General features: G+C 40.1%; 1 long non-coding RNA gene across 2 annotated transcripts; it reads right to left on the bottom strand.

The window, feature by feature from the left end:
• Positions 1-426: 426 nt before the first annotated feature.
• Positions 427-3,340, bottom strand: LOC122180360. Of its 2 annotated transcripts, none has more exons than XR_006179027.1 (4): positions 3,302-3,340; positions 2,196-2,383; positions 1,407-1,470; positions 427-728 (listed from the first exon to the last, which is right to left on the bottom strand). It is a non-coding gene; the product is annotated as an uncharacterized LOC122180360 (long non-coding RNA). The 2 variants fall into 2 exon arrangements; XR_006179028.1 differs by lacking the exon at positions 3,302-3,340 and adding an exon at positions 3,009-3,077.
• Positions 3,341-20,004: the final 16,664 nt, after the last annotated feature.

Genomic DNA, 20,004 nt, shown 5'->3' with positions numbered 1-20,004 from the left:
CAGTTCTGTATTCTTAGGAATACAATAACAACAACAAATAGGATGTAGTATACCAGGCAGGTTCATCTGTACTGTGCTAGTATAAGGAGGATTTCAAGGTATGTTCTGGGCTTAGTTTTCATAGAGTTTTGTTTCTTCTCACACAAGTATTTATTTACCCAGCCTGACCACCACATCTACAGCCAAAGAAGCCACGTGGGCAACGAGATAAAAATGTACCTTTTTGAAGCCATCCAGATCACTTCACATGATGCCAGTGACACATGCCACTCTGTGTGGGCTCACTCTTTAATAGCTGTGATATCCCAACAGGCTTTTTGCTGGACATCACAGCAACACAGGAAGTCACTGGCTCAGTATCCAAGCAAGGGGAAAAAAAAGCCAACATAGAAAACTATATTTTGATTTACAAGAAATATGCACATGTTCAGAGCAGTCAGTATACACTTTTAACCCATTCTTAGAAGTTTGCTTCTGCTTTGAAAATGTTAGACTATTTTTGTTCTTCATGTTACTCCTGTGGTCTGATACTTTCTGTTTTTCAGTCAGGAACACAGTTCTGTTACAGGAATTGCAAACTCCCTTTAAAATAGCATTTGCTGACAATATACCATCACTATATCACATGTAAATAGTCTGCAATCCGTTGTTCCCAAGTTATGTTCATCACCAATTATTGAATTGATTCTTCATCGACGCTGATGAGAATGAAGACTAACTTCGTGCAACTAAAGGGAATAACAGAAAGTTAAGAGAGTGGAGAATAAAACCCCATGTTTCTGAAGGGAAATGACATTGTGCTGAAGAGATTGTCAGTCTCTGTAGTCGTAGTTGATGACTGATCTCCAAAAGACAAGCATTTAAAATGAAGTGCTTCAGATTTACCAACAATGAGTCATGGGGAGAAATACAGGAAAGTAGTAAAACAAGCAATGGCAGAAACTGGATATTAAAAATAATACAAATGAAATCTACGATCTGATGATGGAATGCTCCTTAATTCATTTCATTTTATCTAAGTTTTCTAAAAAGATGTTATTCTGAATTTGAGCAGCCATTTTATCAACTTTATCAACTCCAAAAAGGATGAACAGCTTGTGATCCAGAACGATAATGTATTCAGATAAGGGAATCTACAATATATGTGAAAAATCAATCGTATCTTTAAATTTTTGAATGAGTTCTTATGTGTTTTCAAGTGTAATGGAGTCTGATTTTAAATGACTTTATAGCTAATTCTGCAAAAGTATTAAAAGCAGTCTCCTGTAGTTCATCTGTTCTTTGCTCTTTCTCCCAGAGTTTGTAGTTTGATCTTCAAAGCACCCTGAATAAGATCCACTCGTACAGATAACTGATTGCTCAGTCTGGAACTGGCACATCAGGTGAAGGATACGCATCAAACTTACCATGTGGAACTGTGGAATCATTTCTTTCTCCCCTGGAAAGGCTGAGTAGCTGGCAGTCATGCCTCTGGGGATCAAAGCAGGTTGCAGATGGGAGGTGTGATGGAAGCTGTTCTTGCAAAGATTTCCCTCCCTGAGATTTCCCATGAAACAAATTTCTGCATGAATGCAGCTTACTGCCCTGCACTCAGGCTCCCTTTTCTTTCCACTACTGAAAGGCATGCTGAATAAAATAGTGGATAGTAACATTTCTTTCTTTAGTATCCCATATACTGAGAACATATTTAACAAAGTTTGAATACGTTTTTTAGAAAGTGCAAAATAGACTTGCTGTGAAACCTTCCATTGAAGGAGGGAAGATTTAGGTTGGATGTTAGGGGGAAGTTCTTTACTAGGAGAGTGGTTAGGCCCTGGAACGGGCTGCCCAGGGAGGTTGTGGATGCCCCGTCCTTGGACGTGTTTAAGGCCAGGTTGGACGGGGTCCTGGGCAACCTGATCTGAATGTGTATGTTTGGTGGCCCTGCTAGGCAGGGGGGTTGGAACTACATGATCCTTGAGGTCCCTTCCAACCCAGGTGATTCTGTGATTTCAATCACAAACTATCTTGGTTATGGCTGCTTTGCCAGTTATGTGTCACTGAATATTCTGATAGTGTTTGCATACTGTAGAAAATCCTAATTCCTGATTTTAGTGTGTTTGTTGATCAGCAGGGAGAAATGTACTTTCTGTCCCAGATGGCTACCAAAGAAAACTTAACTTTCAAGAAATAGAAAGGAAGGTAAAGGCACTGACCGTGGGCAGGGAAGCTTATGGTGCCTGGTAAATCTGCTTGGCCTTCCGTTGTGACTGCTGTGTGCTGCACAGAGCAAATACAGAGACCAGCCTGAGTTAGGGGGATTCACCCCGCGTGAGCCAAGAACATGCACTTTGTCCTCTGTGTCTCCATTTCTGTTTGATGATTAGTGACCACACTGAGCTTCCTAGACAAAAATGAGGGCAGCCTTCAAAACGTTATCCACATACAATTACATTTTGTAAGCTAGCAATTATATTTAATGCAGCGTTTCATATGGCCATTAGTAATTCAGTCACTTTACACATCAAATGCACCTGCATTTTCAGATTCATTATTTAGGACTGGGAACCTATTGTTCTCAGGTATACTTTTTCTTCTCTCTTCCCTGAGTCTCTCTCTCTGTCTTTGCTCGTTCTGTCTCAATTCAGTGGTTTTCTGGTGCTGGACACCTGGGTTTTTTACATCACATGGATACATTTGAATAATTCAATGGATGTGAGAATCTTGCTTGAGCATAACAAGATCAAATGCAAATTGATAGCTCATAGCAGTGCCCCAGTTTGTGTTCACTAAGGTGTGTTTCCTTGACTTTGCATTTATAAAGGGAAGCTCAAAAAAGAGATCAGGTAGTCTTCTCACTGCAGATTTCATATGAAAAAGACTCCTGAATAAACATGAACTAGATAGAAGAGAAAAGAAGTAACTGAGGTACAATAGGAAGCATTTACAGAAACATCACTAATGTTAACCAACATTCAGACAATATCACATATATATATATATGTAGGAGAGAAAAAAAAAAAAACAACCTTTAGCCAGGGAGGCTGCTTGGGCCCAGCTGAGGTCTTGAAGCTCTGAAATGACCTGGTTGACTTAGCTGATAAGAAAAATGCAGGGAAGATGAATAGAAATGAAAGGGAAGAAAGTGATAAAAATCACATGATCATTTATGCTGGAAAAGACCTTGAAGATTACGGAGCTCAACCATCCACCTAACACTATGCGTTTAACCAAAGAATATTAGGATGCTATAATCACAAGATAAACAAGACAGTTAGGCAAAGCAGACTGTGATAACAAAGAGAATCAATAGAAAGCTTACCCCTATCCTGGGCTCGCTCACAAAACACCAGCGAAGCAGATCACCAGAAAAGATCCTTCCCCACTGCTAGCCAGCTCTTAAATGGGTCTAGGAGCTTCCAGCAGCGCAGGAGAATTGCCTTCAGCTGTGCTCCTCTGGCTGACTCATGGCTCACCTCAGGTGATCAATCAGAGGTTCAGGCCTGACTCAGCAGTTCCCATACACTGTGCATTCGCTGCTATCGCCCAGGTTGTCTGGAAATGTCAAATTGCAGATTGGTTTAGAGGAGAATACGGGATAATGGGGATATGGGGGGCCCAGGGGGAAATATCAGGTGAAATTGTGAAATTATATGGGTACGTTCATAGATCGTCAGCAGAACAAGTAACAGGAAAGAAGAAACAGGGTTTTGAGCGTTTTGTTTGTGTTGGTGGAGTTTTATTTCTCCCTCTGGTTTGCTGAGTTGTAAAATAGAAAGAAGATGTGAATAATTCCCTGCAGTCCCAGCTAACTGAAATTTTTCAGTGTCTGTGGACTTTAATATGTGGACTCCTCATCAGCTATTCCCTGATGGACTTTAGAGCCACTTAGGACTTCTCTCCAGAGCAAACAAGAATAATGTATTTTGTATGATTGAATTCAGAAATGGAATAACATGCAGGGGAAAAAAAAAAAACAAAACACAACAAAGAACTAAAAATAAAATCCCCCAAATATTTTACATTCAGAAGTCAGATTAAGTGATGAATTACTGGCATTTATTTGGACCAGAAATATGAGGCAACCAGTTTGATTGTGCCTGTCCATGGGCAGCAGTACAGCCACACTTCAGACAAATCCTCCATTGGGTCACGAGCCATTTGTGTCTCTGCTTTCAGTCCCTTTGGAAGAGCTAGGATTCTCGATTTGGTCTATAAACTATTTAGATGGTGCTAATGCTGCAGTTGTAACAGCAGAACAAGAGAGGCTAGTTATTTACCAGCACTGCTGCCATTCTTCTGTATTCAGCCTTCAGGCAGATTTTCAATAAATGATGAGAATCTGAGAGGCCTGGAGTCCTGAAGAACTGCCTGTTTTGCAGAAAAGGAAAGGGGGAGCCAAAAAAAAGCAGCAAAGATAACTTGCTTAGAATAAATTTTATTTTGACAACCAAAGCAGTTTTATTGAAGTACTGTGCTGAGATGAAGATCTTCAAGTGTGTATTTACATCTCAGTTCCAACTACCATGAATCTGATGAAGGCAGTCTCAGCTGCTTGGTGTGTGCGAATAGGTTTTAATGCTCAGTGCTCTCATTTAATACGGGATTTTTAATATAGAGAGTTTGGTTCTCATTCAGTAAGAATCGAAGTCAGACAGAGAGCTGTGTCTTACGAGTGGCATTTCCACAGTTGTGCCATGTTTCTGGGTTTTGTAACGTTCAGTTACTGGAATTTTCCTGTTGACTTCAGAGAAAGTTGGACTGGGCTCCTAATGCTTGGCACATGGAACATTTTATTCACGTTGTTGTCATCCTAAACATCAGGGCAGGGTTTTGGCTTTTTTTTTGTGCTTCCTCACGTTCAGGTTGTGTTCCATTTGTTTCATAACACAGCTTATGTGTTACTGACTCACCATCACAAAAGTCAAGCATACTGTTCCTACTTTGATATGCATCTGCTGATGTTTTATTAGCAGGAGAGTGAAAATATTACCACCCTTTATGTGTCACTTCTTCCTTTGGAAGAGTCAGGAAAAGATTAATAAAGTTCGAGCTACTGCAGTAAACAGAGGTACTGTGATGCACAGTGCAGCAATGTCTACAAATGCCTTTCAGCTCATGTTTACACAGGAAATTGAACTTTATTCTGAACTTATTGAAATTCGTAAGAGTTTTATTACCTTAGCTAAGTGGATTTGCATCAATGCAGCACGAGCAATAGAGACAGCAACGATAGACTAGTGACTGCATACAGCCCAGGTTGCTCAGTAAAGGACAAGCTAATTGATCCAATTGATGATGGGTTTTTTGTAAGGTAGGTCTTTTTGGTGATTCTTCAACAAACTGGGAGGTTGCTTCCATCTCCCAGTGACTTTTTCCAGTGGGTAGTTAAAAGACTGCATTGTAATCTGCCTGCAGTTATTGATCCCATTATTATTTCTCAGTGCCATCAGTTTGTCCTACTTAGGCTGTTTTGTTGAAGTCACATAAGGATTATTTGAGACAGTTCTTGGACATTTGCAAGTCATTCTCATCTGTAAAGGTGAATTATTGCAGCCCTTGGTCCATGTAGCTTATGTGTGCTCTCAGGAAAAGAAACTGGAGTTTTAAGTGCTTTAAGAGCAGTAGTAGTAAGTAGGCAGATGTCCTTTTTGTCTTGAGAGTTTCTTTCTTTTCCATAGATTTTTGATTAATCTTTGAAAGCAGAAAGAAATATCACCACAAAATATCAGTCTGTATGAGGAAGTGGAATTGTACAGTGCTAGTGACTCAAGAGACTGGGTTGTATTTGCAAATGCAGCTGTCCAGTCTATTTCATAGACGAAGTGAGCATAACCTGCAACATTGTAACTGGCCATTGTATTGAGAAGTTGCAGAAGGCAGACACATATAAGCAACACTTCAGTTATCTGTAGCGAGCTTTGATAAATTTCCGTGTCTTCATGACAGCCCTCTTTCCCTTCCAAAATAGAAAACTGTAAGAAACCATTTCCATTAACAGCTTGCTTCATGATGCACCAAACTTAACAACAGCAGATATGAGTTACCGTGTGGATAATAAAAGCCATATAACTGCACCCTAGGGAAAAAGCCTCAGAGAGTTGATTATTTTTTTTCCCCTGCTTCTTTCTCTCTGGAATACCACAATAACTGACAGATCATTTAAGTTTAAGGTTTACTGTATAGCTGGGAGTTCTTCAGAAGGTTTCAGTGTGTCTCACAACATCTACAATGAAGTCCTGAGCTTGTATTCATTGCTGCAGTTGAACTGGAGTTTTGCTTAAGTATAGAAAGAATATGGGACTTGAACTGATATAACCTACAGTTACATCAGTTCCTTTTAATTCTCCTTTGCTTTTCAGTTTTCCTGGATGTGTTGAGTCATCTGATCAAATTTTGTTGTTGCAAAAAGTGGTAAATTTGGAATGACTTGCGCAAATGCAGTGGAAGGTTGTATCTTTCCCACACAGTAGCTGCACATTACAGATATGAAGCACAGCAAAGGCTTCAGGAATACGTTGTAGGAAAATAATTCGGGTCTTGCCAGTTCATATCCTCATTTTCTATTATTAAAAGCAGCAGCTCTAACAGAGCTCTTTAGAGGAGCACTTCCTAGTTCCAAGGCCTGCACAGGAATGCTGTGCCTGCCCAGCTCCACGCTGGATCGCGACTTCTTTTTGCACTGTTTCTCCTCTCTACTTCAGTTTGCTGTGGAACCAAAATGGGCTGCATGGATTTGGCAGCACACCTAGGGTCACTGCTATGGCTCCAGGTTATAACATTTGCTTTGTTTAGATACAAAATGAAAGCATTAGTCTTTAATTAAAGTGACTGTGAAGAAAACCTTGACTAAGTGAGTGTGAATGCCTTGGCGTCAGAAGACAACTATAAGTATCCATAATGCGATTTCTTTTTTTATTATTATTTTTTTAAAGAGACTGGGAGTATTTTCCTTACTACAGTCCTGTTTGAAAATAGATTTTTACTTTTGTTGCTGTCTTTGTGTTTGCCACGTTAAACCTTGCAGAGATGAGGCTTGTCAAACTGATGAATCCCTTGTGTAATTTCTACAGACTTCCCTGGAGCTTTTCCAGTGCTATTTCAGTAGAATCTCAAATGGTGCATAACAGCTTTCCCTGGTTGGAGCTCTCTTGTTCTGTGTACATGGAAAAGATGACTGTAACTTGGTCTTTAAACCTTGGGCTGTTCTATGAGCCATGTTCTCCACCAGGCTTCACACTGTGTATTACTGGCATAAATGTAATAGTGATTAAGACCGGTGTCACATTTTGTGTCTCATCACAATCAGTTTGGAACAACAGGACTGGGATCCACCCATAGTCTTTTTATGGGGCTGGTTAAGGTGTTTAGCTCACCAGTGGCAGCACCCACATTCTGTGAACTAGCACTTCTAGCAATTAACTGCTAAAAAATCCTTGACTGATCTCATTAATTTTACGATTAAAAGGGTAACATATACCTAATGAATCTCTCTTTTCATGAAGGGAATTAAGCACAGTTGTCCCTTTCCTCCTTTCCCCAGTGGCAATCTGTTACATAACAATTCCCAACTTCATGTCCATTCCCCTCTAAGACTCCTCACCTCCACTCCTTGATGCTGAACTGATATATCCATCAGAGAGAAACCATTTTGCCTTTCTTTTTTTAAGAAAACCCACTGGTGAGCACCTCAACTGCTTGGACTTCAGAGGATATGAACTTCAGGTCAATGTGAGTGGCAATGAAAAGGCTGCTCAGGAGTGACAACAACTTCATTTTTGCCTGTCAGCAAAGAAAGAGTAAAAGGAAGGAAAGGAGAAAGACTGATCAAATCTGCATGTAAGAACAAATGAATGGACACATCCTTTCTTCTCTCTCATAACTGGGTTGTGAGCTCATCAAGTACCGGTGAGCTTCTTCCAGGAGAAAGAAGGAAAGTCTGTAAAATTTAAAGTACTTGAAAACTTGAAAATTATTTTTGTTTCAGGAAGTGCTTTGGAACATTTTATATCTACACTTATTTCCAAGCTGCAGTAAGGAAGTCTAGCCTTTCCAACGTGGCAGCACTCCATAGACTCACTTGTTTCTCTACAGAAAAATGGAGTAAACACTTCAGGCTGAGGTGTTAATTTTTCTTCTCAACTACCAACTTGGCAGATTTGGTACATGTAATTTCACAGGTATAGCTAAAAGCTTCCTGTATCATCATTGCAGATGTAAAGAAATAATGACAAATCAAGAATCTCTCTAATTTTGAGAGGCATGATAAGATTCAATAGCTCATTATAGCGGAGGTTTTGGCTTTGTTATCATTCATTTGTGTGGGATCATCTTAATTCTTTTGTTTGCTAATCCCCAGTCCAGTTAAACATCATTTGAATGCAGACCTGCTTCCTGATATGAAGATTCCTGGAGATAAGTCCTTTAGTTAAATTTGTATTTCTACTTCAGTTCATTTACTCCATATCTTAACTGGAGTTAAAATTTGACCTTGGAAGGCGCACAGAAAGATTTTGTTTTTCAATCCCAAAATTCATCTTTCAGTCACTAGTTCCAGTTGCTGGCTATTTAAACAAATGCAGTTTTTGGAAGAGCTGAAAATTAAGAGCGATTTTTCACAGAGCCATAGAATCCTTGGAGTTGGAAGGGACCTCTGAAGTCCATGTATTCCAACTCCCCTGCGATGCACAGGGACAGCGCAGCTACATCAGGCTGCCCAGGGCTTTATCCAGCCTCGCCTTCAAAGTCTCCAGGGATGGAGCATCAACCATGTCACTGGGCAACCTGTTGCTCATCACTGTCAGATTTTTCCCTTATATCCAACCTAAATCTACCCTCTAGGAGCTTGAAGCCATTTCCCCTTATTCTGTCCCCACAGACCCAGCTAAAGAGTCTGTCCCCTTCTTCCCTGTAGCTCCCCTTTGGATACTGACAGGTTGCTCTGAGGTCACCTCTCAGCCTTCTCCAGGCTGAACAGCCCCAGCTCTCTCAGTCTATCCTCATAGGAGAGGTGTCATGCTATGTCATTCTCACAACAGCAGATTTGCTTAACAGGCCTTTTTCTGTAGTGATGAGTAGAAAAAAAGGCTAATAAGAGTGCACACAACTACTTTCCACAACTTCTAATAGTCGTTGCAAACAGTTACTGGCAATGGCTTCATCTCTCGCTCACAGCTTTGATTATTTAAAGAGAAATGCTGCTATCAAAATAAAATCCACAGGTTTAGGTGCAGTGGGTATCCTACAAGACATTTTAAATAACTCACTAATTTTTCCGTTACCATTTTCCTTTGCAATAATATCACTGATATCATTATGATAAAATGATGCTGATAGCAGTGAGTCAATAAAAGCAACAAGACAACCCACACTATCTTTCAAAATCAAATCAAGCAACTTATACCAAGGGAAAAACAACTTCATATTTCTCTCATTGGTGTAAACACAAGTGGATTCGTTGCTATAAATAGAGCAAATTAGTGCAAATGAGAACATAATCAGTCTTAAAACATTCAATTGGTTTGAGCAGCTGCCAAATAAAATCAATTTATGTGCTGCATAATAGCTTAGGAAAAAAATATGCTGAAGTGTTCGGTGTCCAATGTTCCTAAATTCATTCTTTTCATTGTAACAGTAACATCATCTCTTCATAAAGGCAGCTGACAGAACAGCAGCTTTTTCCCCACACTGATAGAACTGATGCATCATCTCTAACTGTTACCACTACGTCCGTCTTCCTCATTCAATTTTGTTTTCTGGGATGTAAAATCAAAATGTTGGATGTAATTAAAATATTTAATAACAACTCACCTACGAAAAGGAAAGTAATATGGATTCATGTACTTCAAAATTAACGGCCTTCAGAATTCTTTTCAATTTCACCAGTCAGAAAAGTAGAACTCCACCAGCAATGTGCAAGAAGTTAAACATGAAGTATAAAGTATTTGGGAAATACATGAGAGAGCAACAGAAGCACGGAACTTGCTGAGATTTCTTGTATGGCAGCAATACAAAATGGCCGTGATTTACCCATTAGTTCCAGAAGCCTGAGAAAATAAGAAAGTCATCAGGAAAATACTAGTGCAAAGAGAGGTCCTTCTCTGAGTGCGTGCTCAGTACCAAATCAATTCAAGAAGTGCTATTTTCCAAATGCCACTGCTTTTCTGGCAGCTGTTTTTCCTAAGTTTAATCCATGTGAATTTGTAAATCAGGTCTGGTTTTGGTTTGATGGTTTGTCAGTTGTTGTTTTGGTGTTAACTCTTGGAGAGCTTCTTGTGGAAGTTTGCATGGCGCTCTGCCTAGCAAAAGAGGTGCTGGTTGTTATGGTCAGTAAGAAATAACTGGTAGTGACAACAGTCCACTGTAAATTCCTGGTGTGTTCCTTATTAGATGTAACACCAAAGCCATAATATTTCAGACCATCTCCTGGAAAATATTGCATGTTTAACTGACTTAAGAGCTTGTAGTGTGTGGCAATGAGTTGAAAGAAAATATATCTTAATCCCAGTGTCATCTTTGCACATTTTAATGGTGATATATACACTTGGATTGCAAAGCCACTTGTATTTCTGGGGATAAATTATTGTTATTACATACGTGGTTTCATAGTTGTCTCAGTTTCAACTCAAATTTTAGCCGAAATATAGTAACCATTCTTAATTGTGACTTGAAAGGAAGTACTGTAAATGACCTCTGAACAAGAAGAGAGATGCTGGATGAACTAACACAGCAAGTAAGAAACATTTTCATTTCAAACCACTGTTCCCCAAGCACAGCCTGTATGAACACCTCCAGAGAAGTATGGAGATTCAGCAGATGTCCACCTACAATTTCAGCCAGAGCAGGCAGTTCTCCTGCAGAAGCACTCCGTGTGCTCACTTCCCCCTTTTTAAACAGCTAGGATGCTGTTAAACAACTGGTAATGTAATAAGCTGCCAATCAACCCTGCAAGCAATGTATAAATAATTGTGGACTTTTCAGAAAAGCAGGCAACAACAAAGCAGCAAATCAGTCCAAGTAAATATATTTAGTATATATTAAAGAAACAAGTGTGCTTAAAGGTCAGCACTGGGTTCAGCGAGGGCTGGGTGGCAGCTTGAAATGCATAGTATTTCTCAAGATGGCAGGGATCATTGCAGAACATGATTTCATGGGTCCCTATAAACCTCTTGCTCATATTTCGCCAGTAAGCTGAGTGACAGCGTAGCTTTGATTCCCTTTTATACAATGGAAGAATGATTTCCAGTTCTAGCTACTGTCAGAACATTCCTAATAGGGAGTTGCAGAGGAATTGGTAAAGTCCCTGGAAAGAAATAAGTTGGGAATACAAGGGAAGGGTATGGGAGTACAAGTGAAGGGTAGAGTATGACATAAGAGAGATTGCACCAATATTAGAGTACATCATCATCATCATCGAAAGCTCCACCATTATGAGATACTCATTTACCCTGTGCTACTTCACATTAAATTGATTAAATCAAATCTCTGTATCTTCATGCATATAGAATAGGATGGAAACCTTACGCAAAACGTGAAAAACAGTTATTTGCATCAGTAGTGAAAGGTACACACCTTGTGTTCCTGATGACTAGTTAAATCCACCTGGGATAGGGATTGTTGTGCTTACTCCACATTGATATCCTGGGAAGGAATGAAACTTTTGTTTCTGCTATGGTAAGCGACTCACAGCAGTGGCATGTTGGAGCCAGCTTGAGTCTGCTCAGGGCAGCTCCTAGCTAAGCGCCCACAAGGCCCTCCAGCAGTCTCCCCACCCAGCAGTGGTGACCTGAAAAGGAGCTCTTGATTTGGAGTATCCCTTTTACAGACATCAGTCTACCAGAATAGGGTATGATGGGGGTCCTTCACTTACTGATGCATTGTCAGTCCTGTTCTGCGGTTCTGTCAAGGCCACATGTGGGTGCCTTCATTTGGTTGGAGTGTTTTGACAGCTGCTTTGAAGGGCTCTTGTTCCAAGTGCATCTCTGGAGAGATACTTGATTCCTCCAAGACAAGTTAGCTTTTTCATGTAATGGCTGTTGAGTTGGGGATAGAAGCATGAGACCAGCCTTGGACATCTGTGATTGAAGCACAGTAAGGCATTTTTGAGTCATACAGCAGAAACATTGCTATTCACAAATAGTGGCCATGTACCAATCCGTTCTCAGTGAAAACTAAGACCATCAAGTAACTGCGATTTTATTTTATTTTATTTTATTTTTTTTTCCAGTGAACTTCACCTTCTATCTGTATTTTCTTTCCTTGTTTCTTCAGTTGATCACTTCTGCATCTCCCTAACTGTTGTTTCTTACTACAAGGACTAGGGAATTGAGGCTAAGCAGATTCTGGTGAGTCATTTTTCACTCTGTGAGGTCTGCCTGCCCAGTTCCCATCTATGACTCACAGCAACTGTAAATGGTGGGGCGTAGGATTTTAATAGGACACATACCAAAATCTTTTTCAGAAGAAGTCCATCTGTTTTTACCACTGATTTCTTTATAAAGAATGTTTTGTTCCTTACTAAACACCAGTTCCTGGCATTGGCAAGTGCTACAGTACTGGACTGCAGGCACAGAAATGTTAGAACTGTACCAATAGTCCTTAAATAACACTTACTTTTTATGTAATTCTTATATATATATACACACATACACACACACGTACATATATATATATATATATATATATATATATATATATATATACACACACATACACACACACACACACACACATATATATATAAATAGCTTTTACTGGCTTGGTTAAAACTATAAAACTTGGATATAGAGGAAAATAACTTTTTTTCCTGTGGTTGAAGCAGAAGTGCCTACTGTTAATGTTTTTGTACTGTCTGAACTTCATAAAAGCTCACATTTGATGTATTGATCTTTTTTCAGTCTTTTCTCACTCCATTTATAAGTACACATTTGTGTGGACATGTGAAATTGGGATGAGATTTTGCTGTCTTTGGGTAGAATCTGTGTTCTGAGGCTGTTATCTAGGTGACATGATAACACCTGTTTGGCACTTGATACTGTGAGCCTAGGGAAAAAAATCTAGTACACAAGGCACTGAAATACACATATAAATCTTGTGTCACTGAGCCATTTACTTGTATTTTGACATGACTTCTGGTAAGCAAATATTTTTTAAAAAGCCAGTTCAGTCTTTCTGCGCCTCTGTTTTACGAGCTCCTAACTTCTCAGAATTTTTTCTTTTGGCCTTGACTTCCATATCCTTATCCTGAACTCCAGGGTGATTCTTGAAGAGCAAATCCAACACAAAATAAAATTCTATACTTGAAAACACAATTTAATCAGATTCTAGTCTTTGCAAATGCTGCTTCAGGTAAGAACAAGGTTCATTGGCAGGCTGGTTGAAAATCAGTTGGTGAGAATCTTCAGCCATCAGAGGTAGTGACCACTATGCAAGCAGGGGAAAAAATAAGAGACTGTTACTTGTAGCAGCAAATACTGTCCTGTAAATACTCCAGGGAGATGTTCACATACATGTAACTGTGTGCCCTGTCATCTGTGTATACCCACAGCAACAGGTAGAAGGACGTTCAACAGGATTATGGAAGGACTCCTACTAACCAACCTGGCCAGCTAGTGCTGAGCATGCTGCTCAGAGCCAGGTTCTCTCATTCTGCTTCTGACTTCCCACAGAGCGGCTCAGGCCAACTCCATTTAGGGGAGCTAAGAGCTGGCAGGGTGTTTGATGAACACATGTCAGTGCTACCTATGGTAGTAGTGGTACTGTGTCTGCCTTTGAATGACTCTTTTTACTGATAGATCATTTCTGTCTGTTTCATCAATGACAGTTCCAAGATGCAGAGCAATTTAGGCTATTTGCTGGTCTAGTTATAGAGCTCAGGTTTTCTGAACTCCAGTTCAGTATTCGGTACTTTATTCTGATAGGGCTATGATATGCAAGCTGTGTGTTTGTGCATTCAGGTAGCTTTGGAAATGTCAAAATCGCTTAGCAGGATGCTTGCATCCACACCGTAGCAGCTGATCATCTAGCAATGTTAGTCTGTATCTGCAGATGCAGTTGCTGCTGGAGAGATTACGTGCAAGGCATGAAGCCCACTATAACATAGAGCTTAAGCACATCAAAGGCAAATCATACAGAGATGTTTTCTGCAGGGAATAATGCAAGCCAACAATTTTCTTTCATATATGTTTCATATATAAACTACACAAAAAATCTGCCAAGTAGATAAAGAATCAAAGCATTGCTAAGTGGCGTGATTTGTTTGTCCTCAGTGGAGTTACACACACTGCAACAGAGTTGAATTCGAGTTGTTCCTAATACTGTCAAGTTTGCAGTAAGGAAGCAAAGATCTTTTTGTCTTAAACAACATCTTCATCGAGACAGATGAATAAAAGATGGAATATTAATGAAAAAAAAACAATATAGCCAATATATAATCAAAGATTAGGATGCTATAATCACAAAATAAACAAGAGAGTTAGGCAAAACGAACGAGAATAAATAGCAGACTTACCCCATCCTCAGCTCACCCACAGAATACCAGCAAAGCAGATCACCCAAAGAAACCCTTCCCCCCTGGTAGCCAGCTCTTAAATAGGTCTGGGAGCTTCCAGTAGCACAGGTGAATTGCCTTCAGCTGAGCTTCTCTGGCTGACTCATGGCTCACCTCAGGTGATCAATCAGAGGTTCAGGCCTGACTCAGCAGTTCCCATTTCCCATACAGCTAGCAAGACTGCATGCTGCAGTCTAAGATCTTTAAATAATTTGCACTGACTTCCCCATTTCCTTTTGAGGTGGTTTTTTTTTTTTTTTTAAATGTCTTTTTAGAAATGTAACTAGGAAGATAAGCCTAGATAAGTACTTACAAAATACTATCTGAAGCTTCAGTACATCCCTTAAAATAATTACTGCAACATATACCCCGATGCTAACAATAAATTAATGCTTTTCCAGAAAACAATTAGCAGGAATGACAGAGAGAAATAAAGACAAAATGTCAGGAAAGGCCTTAATTCAGAGTTGCAGGACGTAGTGTAATGGGTGTTGTAGCCAGGTCGTTTTGTGAATCACCTCACACGAGAAAAGTTAGCCTAGCTTTTCTGGAGTTCTCCTTTGAAAGGTATAAATTTAGCTTAGCTCAAAATGCATAAAATCCATTCACTGCAGAAATAACTACTGTTATTTGCCACACAAATATGTTACCTCTTGTTTGTGGGTCTGAAAGAACTACACAAAAGTAGGTGTTTCTGGTGGGGAGGACATCGGGTGATACTGACTTTGAAAAATGGGTTTTGCCCACGTTCGTTTTGAAAATGAGCAGACAAGTTTTGGCACATTTAGAATAAGGAGTTCTGTTGTTGCTTGTGTTTGCTGCTGATGGAGAAACCTGTGACAGGGTTTGCCCAGCACGGCAGTGGCTGCTGGTGAGGCAGGCAATCCCTTGACTCTAAACCCACTTCTTTAAGTATCAGATTTGAGGATGGAGCTCAGATGAGCTGAGCCCATGTTCTCCTTTACCATTGCTGTTTGTCAAATGATGAAATCACAGATCTGGAGGGGTGGCTGCCCACCCACCAACCTCTCAGCATCACAAATCAGCAACAGCAAATTTTTCTTTGATCCAGCAGGTGTTGACACTGAGAAATCTCTTGGTATATATTCAAACAAAATTACCGTTGGTTGTTTTTGTTTCTATTAAATACTTTGCAGGCACCAAAACTACTGGCTTTGATGTTTTCTATTAATGTAAGTGTAATGTATACTGTACATGAGAGACTGTAAACACTATTGTAAATCATCCATTACATTATGTGCTGTAATAGAGCTTGTCTGTTTATGTTATAGAAATTATTGTCCTGATAAACAAAGAGTGGCAGCATCTGTGAATAGTGTGCGGCAGGTTGTGGTTGTCCTCCCTTCTGCAATGGATGTTCCATTTCCCTTTGGTTACCTTGTGTAAAATGCAACCCTGTGCCTGTGTATGTCAGTGACAAAACATCCCTGTAGTGTACCAGCAAAGATCAGACTTGTGCCTCCATCCTCCACATGTGAAATGAGTGTGCAGAGTCTCCTTCCAGTTGTCTTGCCTCGCCTTTTTAGCCCTTAAGTTTTTTGTTTTCTGGAACATAGTTAATATTTTATCCTGTACATGTTTGTACAGCACAGCAGGGACATAGATCTGAGTTTGGACTGCATAAATAAATGGAGTAGTATACATAAAAATCAGCATCAGCTGACATATCAAAGGCAGATAAATAAACTGAGCAAAGGACACATATGTATGCTTGGAAGTAGTACCTTAGAACAACCCTTTTCCTTGAGGATTTTTTTTAATGAAACAGCAGCATGTTCTTTATTAAAGCCAATACTAAGCTTTTGTCTTTATTTTTGTTCTTCTTGGAGATCGATGTGGGATTTCACCCTTGCACTTGTGGTTTTACTTTGCTAGGTTAAGTTTTTTTTGCCTGATCCATTCAACTGACCAAACCGAATTAGCTGTTTTGAGAATACACTCAAAGCGAAGTATTTTTTGTATGATTTCTCTCATACAAGTTTAATGCAGTTTATAATTGGAAGAGGTTGAGTGCTTCCATTAATTCTGCAAAGTTTTCTCACCCATGTAGTCCAAAAAACCTAGTATTTTGCTAACAGAATCAATCTAGGATTAATTAAAGTTTTACTCCTGAATCCACATCCCACAGAAAGGGAAACAAAGTCAGAGTTTTGGGGAGGCTTGGTTGACATTTGCTGTCCACTCCAAGCTTTAGGGATGATGGAGTGCTGGTGGGAATGTTAAAGTCTGTGAATCCCAGATATGCAGTTAATGAAATCAAGTGCTGTGCAGATCAGTAAGATGCCCCCGTGGAATTGGTGCCTTTCTGTTTCTGTTGCAAATCACTTCCCCTGACAACATGGGCTGGGCAGAGCTGTGATGTTGCCATAATTGTCAAGAAGCAGCAGTAGAAGCAAATTTCTGAGCTAAAATATTGTTTGAGGCATCATTAATTCTAATGGAGGCTGAGAAGGACATTATCCAACCCAAACTGAGGAGGCCCCATCCAACCTGGCCTTGAACACCTCCAGAGATGGAGCATCCACAGCCTCTCTGGTCAGCCTTTTCCAGCACCTCACCACTCTCTCTGTGAAGAGCACCCTGACATCCAATCAAAACCTTCTGCTGAGCTTAGAATCAATCTGTAAGTATGTCTTGCAAAACATTCTCCCCACATTTTTCATCATCAAATTTCAGTGCAAGATCTCATTTGACAACATAATTTCCATGTTTTAGTGCAATAAGGTTCAAAGTGGCTTTAATATGAGCACCTCTGGTCAGCTCAGGGAGATGATTTGTATTATCTGTTGAGTGGCCTAATAAAGCGCGTGTGTGAATTCTTGTCTCTTTAGAACCTGAGAGAATGGCAGCGCCTGGCCTGCCCTCAAAATGCTCCTGACTGCTGGGCAAAACATAAGCTCAACGCTCATTCCTGAGTGCAGCAATCTAATTCCTTTGCTTGGACAAACAGATTTTCAGAAGGGCCAGAGAAGAGGAAGAAGGCTGGAGAACCAATATCTTCCTAAGAAAAAGGTTATCAATGTTTTAGACGTGGAACATAAACCCTCAAGCAGATGTCCTGAGTGCTTCTGTGCATCAAACCAGTGAAATGACTCCGATGCTTTTAGTTTGCAGTGGAGCATCTGATGCACAGACTGCTATTATCTTGGCCACGGTGCCACTGAAATTGCCTACAGATATCAGCCTCAGATTCGGTCTTTTGTACTCCGTCAAAAAGATTTTCCATTATCTGATTCTCAAAACACTTGTATCTTTCCATAAGGGTTGCGCTGAGTCAAACTGGGGGGAACAGACACCTCATCATCCACACCAATTAAAGAATTTTTAGAGGGAAGGAAATCCTGCCATGGTGCCTGAGTCACCAAGCTCACATCAACAACTTGTTCCTACTGTGTGCTGACCTGATGCTTCCTGTGCTGCCACTAACACTGTGTGGCTTCCTATGCTCTTAGAAATGTGGAAAACTGTTCTGGGTTTCTAGCTGCCTTGCAGCGGAGATCTTTTACCAGAAGAGTAGGGCAAAGCTAAGAGATATACATACTCACGATCTTTCTGAACAATTTTTCTGAAGCAGTTCTCTGCCACAGAATTTTCGTTTTAATTAACAGAAAATATCCCAAGATCTTACCAGTCGTGATTGTAAAGAAAGCTTAAAAATATCTTGCAGGCTTGCTTATATGACATCATTCAAGAACAGCTATTCCTGAGCAGCACCACACGTGGATATTTTTATTCCATGGTTAGCAGGACTTTCTCATATTTAGCTTAACTCATTTTCAACATACATTAAGCTGAGCAAGAGCATAGTGGTTTGGGAAGCGAATCCTGAAAAATGCCTTCTTGTATCCCAGGTCAGCATGTCTGTTACTTCACAGGATGGTTTCAAGAAGGGAGATGAGGATTAATCATCCCAAACCAACTGCCAGCCCAAAGCAGTGATGTGGTTAGCATGATTGCTAGCAATAAGCAATATAAGAGAAATTTGAAACAAATTTACAAGTATGTATTATGGACTCTGTAGTTCATCAGAGACATGCTTGTGACTGAAACATGCAGTAATTTATCAGTAGGGGCAAGGGAAAATATTTACCTCTTGTTGACAAAAGTTGTTGTTAATTAGCCAGTCAGGCACGGAGCCCGGTACCTCATCTAGCAAAGGAATTCATCTCTACAGGAACAAAACAGAGCTTATTTTAGCAAAGTGGAAATGGGCTTTTGACATACTGGATTAGGAGGAAACAAAATACGTTTTATGGACCCCCACCAGGATTTTAAACAGGAGGTGGCTTACAGAGGTTATAACTCCCCAGCAGGATAAGACATTCTGCGGTGATAATCAGCTCAGATGTGTGTCACTGAAAGAGGCAACCTCTTCTCGGGAAAAATCTACCCCTGTTCACTGTACCATGAAAGAAAGAAACCTTTGTGATTTAAACCCGGTGTAGGTAGGAGGATGCTTTTATTTGCATCTTTCTTTAACTTATTTTGTGGTAAGAGTGTTTTCCAAATAGCTGAATGATAAGACATTCCTCACCCAAAACCCTGCCATCTCTAAAGGCCTCAAACCCATTAACTGTGGGCATCTGGGCCACTGGCTTCTGTGTTCTGCGTGTATCCAAGGGAGAACAGCTGTGAAGTGCAGATGGTGAGTGTACTACTGGGGTGTGGAGGGGAAGAGCTGTTTGTGACGGTGGATTAGAACTGATAAAAGAACTTGCTGACAACCAGTAAAAAAACAACTGGAGAGTGCTCTTACAGTCGGTGGCCCAAGAGGAGTTTGCTACAGTCAGAACTGCTCCTAATTGGCATGAACTACAGTTTCAGCACCTCTATTTTACTAGAGCAGTAAGAAATACACATCTAAGGATCAAAAGCTGGACTCTACCCCCAGTATGTAGACCACACAGGAGCAGTAACGGGGAAACACCTAAGCCCCGTGTAGGTGGCAGAAGCGTGTGTAGCAGAGGCAGGCCTTTCACAGAATCTCTGAAGACTCGGTGGTGACGATCATGGATTGACTGAAATTGGAAGCAACTGTCTGCTCAAATGTTGAAAAGAAACAGGAAAGCCCAGAGTGAAAGAAACACAACCAAGAAGCTCTCTGATAAGCACTGCACCTTGTTTTGTGAGATGCTGTACTTCTGGTTACCCATGAAACGAAAGGAGTTAATGTTGCTGAGAAAAGACGAGCTCCATCCCAGAATTGGTTTTATTTTGTGTCAGTTTGTTCTCCATTAGCATATCTAAATTGTTTCCTTTTTGCTATTTTCTTGCTTTGCCTAGAAACATTTAGTAAGTTGTCAACTCTATAATATAGGCTGATTCAAGATTCATCTAGAACGAGCTTTAACACAAAAGCAGTCTGTTTTTTAAACACCCTGAGGATATTGAATTAAGGATTTGTTTTTTGTTCGTCTGTTTTGTTGGGATTTTTTTTTTACTTTGTCAGGTTTTGA

The sequence above is a fragment of the Lagopus leucura genome, unplaced genomic scaffold, assembly GCF_019238085.1.
Source record: "Lagopus leucura isolate 7727_CA_CO unplaced genomic scaffold, USGS_WTPT01 Super-Scaffold_100004, whole genome shotgun sequence".
Classification (NCBI taxonomy): domain Eukaryota; kingdom Metazoa; phylum Chordata; class Aves; order Galliformes; family Phasianidae; genus Lagopus; species Lagopus leucura.
Note: the sequence above shows the minus strand (reverse complement) of the source record. Positions and strands in the feature narration are given on the sequence as shown.